General features: G+C 36.6%; 1 pseudogene; it reads left to right on the top strand.

Annotated features, from left to right (window-relative positions):
- Window positions 1–4,954: 4,954 nt before the first annotated feature.
- Window positions 4,955–5,054, top strand: LOC113284784 (annotated as a pseudogene).
- The last annotated feature ends 4,491 nt before the right edge of the window (window positions 5,055–9,545 follow it).

Genomic DNA, 9,545 nt, shown 5'->3' on the forward strand with positions numbered 1-9,545 from the left:
ACTAATCAATCCAATCTACCACAAGGATAAACCGATTATAGTTGAATCCTCTTATACCAAAACAAGTATTGTGCACACCAAAGATTATGAACCCCAAATCAGAAATCTTCAATATCTTCTTTGTCTTCAAATCTTCTTAGATCTTCAATAAACACCTGCATACAACAACTTGAATCTCTTGACCTCTTGCTTGGTTTGTTTTCTCTTGTTTAATCTCTTGTTTTTCTTCTTTGACTTGTGATGAAGAGTGTCATTATCACAACCTTTACTAGTACAAGAGATTTCAGACATAATGTCTTTCTTTAGCCTTTCAAGAAGACTCTTGTAATTATTGTCACCAGAAATTAACAGCTGAGAGTCATTCTTGTGACTAACTTTTGGTCTCTTCTTGGCTATAGAGGACTTCGAGACCCATTTAGAGTTGGGTTTTGCAGGAGAAGCCTTCTCCTTCATACCATTAGGATCATTGTACTTTTGAATATTTTGCGACACCTTTTCTCCAATTTGTAACATCACATCTTGTCTTTGCGTTTACAAAGTTATCTCTCTTTCTATATTCGGGTGTTTTATGAGATGACCTTGTCGAGTGATATGCAAAATTTGAACTATCATTATAATAATGATTTTGCCTAAACTTAGGACAATAACGATCTGAGTTCTTATGAGGAGAAAACTTAGCCAATTCTTTTGATACAAAAAAAGTGCATCTTGCATCTTACGGACTTTTCATCCCCATTGCAAGTGTCTTTTATTACCATAATAATAACAATGCTTAGTATAAATATACGAAGTATGAGTTTTGATGTTACCTTTTTGTGGATCCTCTTGCATTGGAGCCTGACGAGTTTTCTTCTTCTTCTTCTGGTCTTTGTTCAACGTTGTTGCTTTCTTGTCATTAGCAGAAATGCCTTCTTTGACTACTGCTGGTTGAACACTATTCTTAGGCTTGACAGACTTTTCTTCTTTACAAGAAATATGAGAATCTATTTCATCAGTGGAAGCCTCTGGTTGAGAAGAATTAGTAGCTTTAACAAATTTTACCTCTTTGTTAATATTTGAAGCACTTATTCCCGTATAGCCCAATCCTCGTGTATCACGATGATTTCTACTTGCTTCTAACATTGAGGTTAAATTGTTTGTGCTATCATTGAACTTTTTCAAGTACAAATTTTCTTCTTCCAACGTCATGATTTTATCAAGAGCAACAACTAGTTTAGCCTCAAGGCATTTTTCTCGTGAGAGATATGTACCTTGCTTCTCTTCAAAACTCTTTTGTTGAGAGTTAATCCTTGCTTTAGATTCAGCAAGTTTCTCTTCCAAGGATTGAATCTCCAAGGAAGATATATTCTTGAGAGAATTTAATTCCAATGTCAAGGAGGAAAGATCATGAACAAGTTGTTCATTTTCATCTTGCAAACAACCTAATCCTTCTAGAAGTTTTCCTTCTCTTTTTAGCCCAAGAGTGAGTTCAGTTGCACAAGAGTCAAAGGATTCTTTTAACTCTTGTAGATCGGAAGTTTTTACACTCACATGATCAACCTTTTCATCTCCTACAAAAGACTTTTCAGACTCGAGGTCCTTGATCATCAGTACAGGACTTAACTTAATCTCATCGTGAGAATATTTAGAAGTATTTTCAATTGAGCTCGTATAACTCGATGAGGATGTCCCTTCTAAGCATTTTTTAAAATCAAAACTTACAAAGTCTTGCGATACGTTAACCGATTTCTTCATAAGTTTTATCTCTCGCTTAACTCTACTTTGACTCATGTCTTATAGGTTGGATCGCATCAAACACAGATTGTTAGATTTTCATGTTTGCCTGCTCTGATACCAATTGAAAAGACGAGGGTACCCAAATATACCTCAATCTTAAACTTTTCCTACCTATAAGTCCTTTCTCCGAAAGTGATTGTGTATGGACTGAGTCGAGACAATGCAACTAATCGGTTCACACCTCGTGTGATCGTCTATGGATACGAGATCGAGACAATACAACAATGAAGTATGTTTACTTGATAAAAAGGTTCTGACTTAACCAAACACAATGGGATCACTTGTCAAGTAAATATGAATTAACGTTTTGTGTAATTTACTTTAATTATGATAAAAAAATTATAATGCGGAAAATAAAAGTAAATGACACAGCAAGATTTTGTTAACGAGAAAATAGCAAATGCAGAAAACCCCCGTGACCTTGTCCGAATTGAAAACTCCCAGGATTAAGCCGCTATACAAAATAACCTAACTTCGTATAGTTGAGGCCAAGCAACTAAATTTATAGTTCACCTCTATTTCCGTCTGTATTCCCACGCCTCCAAATTATGAATAAGTCACGTACTGGGAACAATTCCTTTGGTTCTTATTCCAAACAGTAAAGGAACAACAAATCTATTTGGTATCAACTCTATTCAACCAAGTGATGTGAGTCGGACAAAGGCTCTTATGTTTATCTTAACATAAACTCCTTCGTCAGGTTCTTAGATCTATCTTATGTTCAATCACCAAAGGTAATTGTTAAGATTTTGCAATCAATACTTTTAATCACAAAGAAATGTATTGATGCCGATCTACACAACTAATCATTCCAATCTACCATAAGGATAAACCGATTATAGTTGGATCCTCTTATACCAAAACAAGTATTGTGCACACCAAATATTATGAACCCTAAATCAGAAATCTTCAATATTTTCTTTGTCTTCAAATCTTCTTAGATCTTCAATAAACACCTGCACAAAAAAACTTGAATCTCTTGTCATCAATCACGCACAGAACGGAGTCTGTTAATAATGGATTATCACAAGCTCGTCTTTAGAACTAACAACAGTCTAAAGATCCCTGTCGAAACTTCGATCTAGTTTGAGTGAATCTTATATCAGAAGAGAAGATTCTCAAGCATAAACAAACAAGGTGCAATCAAATTTCAACCACCGTTAGTCAATCAAATCAATCAAAAACACAAGATAAACCGCAATTATCTAGTTTCCCACCAACGGTACTCGTAGAGCTTCTCAATCCCAAAGAAGACTTTAAAAAAGTCGTGAGCGGTTATACCAAATCACACATATTGGATGTTCACAAGATATGCAGTGAATAAAAATTCCAATAACGCCTGCCCATTTCCTTTTCGATTCATAAACAAGTTTATGAACTTACTTCCTTAAAACACATGTAAAACATTGTTTCCTAGGATGAAATCATCACCTCATACCCATACATAACCACAATAGCATTTAAACGATTATGTCGATGTCTTATCCACAAAGTTTAATGGTTAAGCAATAAACTTCATATTGTACCTTAATACTATATCTATCTAGAATGTTCATGCTTCACGGTTTCTTTTTCAATATGCAAGACTTGAAAGATACGTTAGGGAATGAAACAATTCAAGTTAAATATTACTAACCTCAAGTGGAAGGATGATGTTGTCATTATAGCTTCTTACTTCTTCACTTCTTCAAGTATTCGGAATACTTGTAATGTCTCATATCCTAATACTTTCAGGGACAGGTTGGGTATCTAGGACTACGAAATCCACTGGATAAATAAACTTGTCGACCTCAATAAGAACATCCTCGATAACACCTCGAGGGATTTTAACATACCTATCAGCTAACTGCAGTGTCATATGAGTAGGTTTCATTTCACCAAGTCCTAGATGTAAGTATACATGGAATGGCAGTAAGTTCACACTGGCTCCTAAGTCAAGTAAAGCTTTTTCTACCCGAAGTTACCTATTGTGCAAGCAATGGTAGGAGAACCTGGGTGTTTGTACTTTGGAGTTGTGGTGTTTTGAATGATTGAACTTACGTGACTAGCTAAAAAGGCTTTCTTATGGACGCTAAGTTTTCGCTTTCGCGTACACATATCGTTAAGGAACTTGGCATAAGTAGGAATTTGCCTAATTACATCTAATAAAGGAAGGTTTATGGTAACTTGCTTAAAAACTTCCACTATGTCATTAAAGTTCGATTCTTTCATTGTTGGTACTAATAACTGAGGAAATGAGGCTCTAGGCACAGAATCAGACCTCTCAGAAACTGAGTTGGCATCATCAGAAATTTTATCAGTTTCCTTAGCTAGTTGTCCTGAGGGGTGAACTACAGTATGTTCACTATTGGGCATGGTTACCTGATTGTCTACTATTCTACCACTCCTAAGGGTTCTAATAGCATTCAATTGATTCGATGGTTTTGTACCTACTTCATGAACTCCTCTAGGATTGGGATTAGTCTGACTAGGGAACCTACCATTATCTCTCTCACTTAAGGTCTTAGCTATTTGGCCGACTTGAAGTTCTAACTTATCAAGGCTCTGAGCATTAGTTTGAAAATTCTGCTTGGTTTCCTATTGAAAACTAACATGGCTCTGTGCTAACATTTCCTGAGGTTTTGCTAACATTTTAATAGATTCCTCTAAGCTAGTCGTTTTATTTTCTGGGCCTGATGTATTCCTAGTGTAGCCAAAACCTGAGGGAGCATTAGAATTATTAGACTGACCCTGACTCTGGCCCTTAAACCATGAAAAGTTCGGATGGTTCCTCCAACCAGGATTATAGGTTTCTTAATATGGGTCAAACTTCTGACGATTATCAAACCTAGTGTTATTATATAGAGCATTGGCTTGCTCTTCATTATTCTGGCCTTCCCAAAAAGGCTCCAATCTACCACTAGTGTTACCCACTTCTAAAGCTTCTAACCTTTTCGATATAGCAACAATTTTGGCATCTGATTCATAGCCTCCTTCTATCCTATTAACGTTTCCTCTTGTTTTCTGGGGTCCCCTACTACTTTCCCATTGTTGGGTCTTTTCGGCGACTTCATGCAAATATGTCATCGCGTCATCAACTGTTTGGTTCTCAAATCCACCAGTACACCTAGATTCTACTGTGGTTGTGGTGGGATAATCTAAACCCTCATAAAGGATCTGAACTAACCTAACCTTCTCTAAACCATGATGAGGACATTGGGCTAATAAATCCTTGAACCTTTCCAAATACCTATACAAAGTTTCTCCCTCCTGTTGAGAAAACGTGCAGATTTGCGTCCTAATAGACGATGTTTTGTGCCTAGGGAAAAATTGTTCAAAAAGGCAGATGTAAGTTGTTCATACATTTCGATTGACCCGGAAGCCAAACTATATAGCCACGATTTAGCTTTATCTTTCAGGGAAAAGGGGAATAACCTAAGTTTCAAAGCATCATCATATAAGTTTCTAATCCTGAGGGTACTACGAATTTCCTCAAAGTCCCTAACATGGAAATAGAGGTTTTCATTTTCTTTCCCTAAAAAGATTGGGAGCAGCTGTAAGGTCCCAGGTTTAAGTTCATAAGTTGCTTCCGTCTCAGCTAACCTGATACATGAGAGACGAGTAGTCCTAGTTGGATTTTACAAAGCTTTCAAAGTTTCCATTTCTGGCGCTATCGGAGCAATAGGGATTCTCTCCTCAGTCAAAGGACGTTCAAAAACAGACTCTTCAAAAGTCGGACTCTCTAGATTAAGGTAATCGAGACGCTTCGAACTACTAGGTTTCTCTTTAACAAATCTACCTAGTGCGTCTCTTTTACGTTCAGGCATACAATAAAATTTTCTAAATTTGAAGGGTAAGCAAACACAGATCAAGGCCGACTCAACCAAATCAAACCTATGATTTCTAGCAAACAAAAAGCATGATGGCTCCACTTAGATTGTTTCTAGACCAAATTCTAATCCTTCTAACGGGAATTCGTTACAATTTAAGCAAACCCCTATGGAATCAATCCGAGTTAACGTAAGTTGAATAGAGGCGAGGGAAGCCCGGTGGAGCTTTGATACCCAAGGCCTTACCGGTATTACAAGGCGGCGCAGTCACGCATTCAACTTACAGAAACCGTCAAGAACTTCGAAGTATGCTTAAAATAGTAACCAATATTTTTCGAATGACTTTCCTATTAAGCTCGTTACCCTATCGGTCTCGTCCTATTAAGCTCGTTACTTCAAAATTTTAGGCTTTGGTTCGCGTAGGTTACGTGTTCCTAAAGCGGGCAAGAAGAGAACGGTGATAAATCTGAACCCTTATCTTGTATGGCCAGGCCTTTCCCTTTACTAGAAAAATAAATGTCCGTATTCAGTCCTCAATATATATGCATACGAAGGATTCCAGTAACTCGCTGACAGGGGATTCGCAAGTGTTTAGAATCTTACCTCTCATTCCAGACGGGGGATGAATCGGTTGTAGTCGACTCGGGCCACTGACTCCGATGTCAAGTGTATGAATCCAAGGTGCAGAGACAATATCGTAATTGTCCTCCTTTTCTGCAAACAATTTATATTTAAAGTACCCTTCCGTAGGGTAATAAAAAAAAAATTCCCAAAGTCCAAAAGTCCAAAAAGTAAAGAAAAATTACAAAAATAATAAACCTTAATACAGTTTTTTTTTTTAAAAGAAAATAAACAAACCCTAAACTAAAATTGTCTTCTTTTCTGTTCTTTTTGCTTTAATCTTTAGCTCCAAGTCTTTATGAAATCACCAAACTCTTTGGCTCAATTTTCTTTATGATCCAGAACCTGTAGACACAAGATAAATACCCAAAAACATAAAAAAGAACAAAAAAAAATAATCTAAAACCCTAAAAACAAGTCCCCGGCAGCGACGCCAAAATTTGATGTGATTTGTAGATAGTGGTAAAAGTGGTTTGATTCTCAGACTTGCGAAGGATATTAATTAGACTTAAATTTTAATATTAAAATAGAAAACTCACTAAAAATTATAGCAAACTCAATCAAAGTTGATATCAATATTAAAAGAACACTGAGGCTAAGATTCCACTATTTTCCAAGTTCAAAGTGATTTAATCCAATATTTATATTCATGCAATTTTTTCGTTCAATTTGATTCTAAACTATTGCAACAAGTAGATTATCAAAATAACAAGTGTAAATCCGAAGCATAGAACATCAAAAACCTAGGTCCAATCATGCTTTATCAAAAGAAATAACAATTGCTTAACAAGAATCATTCAAACAATTTTCATTCAAGGCAAAAAAATCATAAAAATAATTGCGATAAATAAATAAATAAGAATACCATTTTTCATTGGAAAAATAGCTTCCTCTATCGCCTCAGAAATAGGGTTTAGCTCCTCATATTAGCCACTTGCTCAAAATACATGTTTGTTGCTCAAAAGTTGATTAAAAATAAGAGAAGGTATAAAACAGCGTGTTGGTAACGGATATAATTGTTACGAACCACTGTTACAAAGTACCGTAACACAGAACTGTTGCGAACTCTGAATAATTGTTACAGAAATTGTGACAAAATGATTGAATTTGAAAGAAAGGGCCACGGATTCTGCGACTGTCTCTTACTGCTGTTCTGTGTTCTTCTTCTTCCTCTCGCCTGTATCTCTGCAACTTGGTGTGTTTTATGCTCTGCTATGTTCTAAACTTCCCCAAAGTGTACGTGGGTCTTCTATGAGCTATCCCAACTCCTTTTATATCCCACAGGTCGATTGAACTTCAAGAAATCTTCGGCTATTCTTATCTTTCCTCCACCTCAAGTCTCGGGATTTCTTTCCCTGCCAAGCTTCACTATGCGGTTATGTGAGTTGTAAACTTCTCAAATAAGGTAAGATAGAGTCCCAAATATAGTTAACCTCTCCAGAATCTCGCCAACTCCCATATATATAACCAGAAAGTCCGATAATAACTTTACTTCCCTGTTTCGCTCAAACCGAAGATTTATCAATGTTTTATCGAATCAAAAGCTCATACCAATCCTGTTTTGACTCATCAACTAAATTCCAATCCATCTTCACGTCAAACTCCGACTAAATCTCCTCCTAGTCATCAACATAACTTCGATAAACATCCAGCTCCTCTGTTTCTTCTTCCGGCTTATCTAGCCTAACTCATTCGATCCAATCACACCTACCAGCCCTGTTTAGTCATAATAGGATATATCCAATCCAAAGGGCCCATTGAATCCGGCCAAAACTCCAACAAAATCTCGCCTGAAAATTCCGTTGCAAAACTGAATTTTAATTCAGTTTTTTCCCGCCAAAATTCTGGTGAAGATAAAGGGGCGCCCCCTATCCAGAGTAGGGGTGCCTTTAGTAGATGCCTTAAGGAGTGTCATGTGGGTGCCCCTTATCCAAACCAAGGGTCCGAATAGCAAGTGTCCTCCGAGTGCTTTCCGATAACTTTTCGAGCAAATTTTTTCCAAAAATGTTTGTTGGCCAAAAATACCTACAAATAAATAAAACACCATAATAAGTACAAAAATAAGCCCTAACAATATATAGAATCGAGACAAATCGGACACAAAAATGTGTCTATCAAATACCCCCAAACCTATTATTTGCTAGTCTTCGAGCAAAAATAAAATAGAAATAAAATCCTAACTCACTGTCGCATGCATCGTTGATTGCATTTATTGTATGCAATAAGCCTTTAAACCCCTAGGTGTCTCTAGTGGCGGAGTGTTGTCTCCGGAGGGCTTGCCAGAGGTATACCCACAAAACCTTTATACTCCAGACCCTAACTATCTACACAGAACCTTGGAAGGCACTAAAGAATCTCCTTGGTTGGCATACTTATTGACTACAGGAGGAAGTACCCTGATGCGAAATTACAATTGTTGTACACGAGTTTGCACTCAAGCATACTAAAATTCATATATAAGTGACAAAGCTCTACTCAGATAGTCGCACTATGGACATCAATATCCGGAGTCAAAACTAATCACATGGATAGATCAAGAAGATGGATATAGAGAAAAACGTAGATGGTTTTGATGTTTACTAGGTGAACGGTGTTTCTCATATCTGTCTGAAGGCCTCCGCCAAAATGAACCTATCCTAATGGACTGAGATACTAGTCCGACTAATATCAACACACTGGCATATACAAGGGAACCAGTGATTGATAATCCTAACTCTAGGTCAACACACTAGCATATACAAGGGTACCAGTGGTCGACTTTATTGAATTTATTCTGGTTGGTCTGATGGTCTGGTCTCAGTTTCTTTTTTTTTTCTTTTTTTTTTCTCTTTTTTTTTTGTATCTCAATCACTCTAATTCACCCTAGCATTGGTAACAACTTGAATCGTGAGCCCCACCTAATCACTTAGAGAAACATAGTTTAAAAAAAAAAAAAAAAACAGAAGTGAAAAGGACTCAATGAGATATGGTGAAACTATCATGTTATTTCTAACATTCGAGCTCTGTGCTTTTATGAATAGATTATTTAGATGTTTCCATCTAGTCAGATTGGTTCCTCAACTCCTACAACCAAAATGCTTCCATCCACTTAGATTGGTTAGTGCCATCCTTTATAGACATAAATTTCTAGTCTCTGGAGTTTAATTATGCAACTAAAAAGTAACAAAAAGTTCTACCCCACCCCCAAACTTAAATCTAACATTGTCCTCAATGTTTCTAATTAAAGAACAGTACTAAAAATATAAGTAACATGAGGAAATAGTAAAGAGAGAATTCGGAAAGATAGTACCTGGGTGAAGTGTAACCAAAAACCTACAAAAATAATATACAACATACAAA

Source organism: Papaver somniferum, chromosome 5 (assembly GCF_003573695.1).
Source record: "Papaver somniferum cultivar HN1 chromosome 5, ASM357369v1, whole genome shotgun sequence".
In the NCBI taxonomy this organism is placed as follows: domain Eukaryota; kingdom Viridiplantae; phylum Streptophyta; class Magnoliopsida; order Ranunculales; family Papaveraceae; genus Papaver; species Papaver somniferum.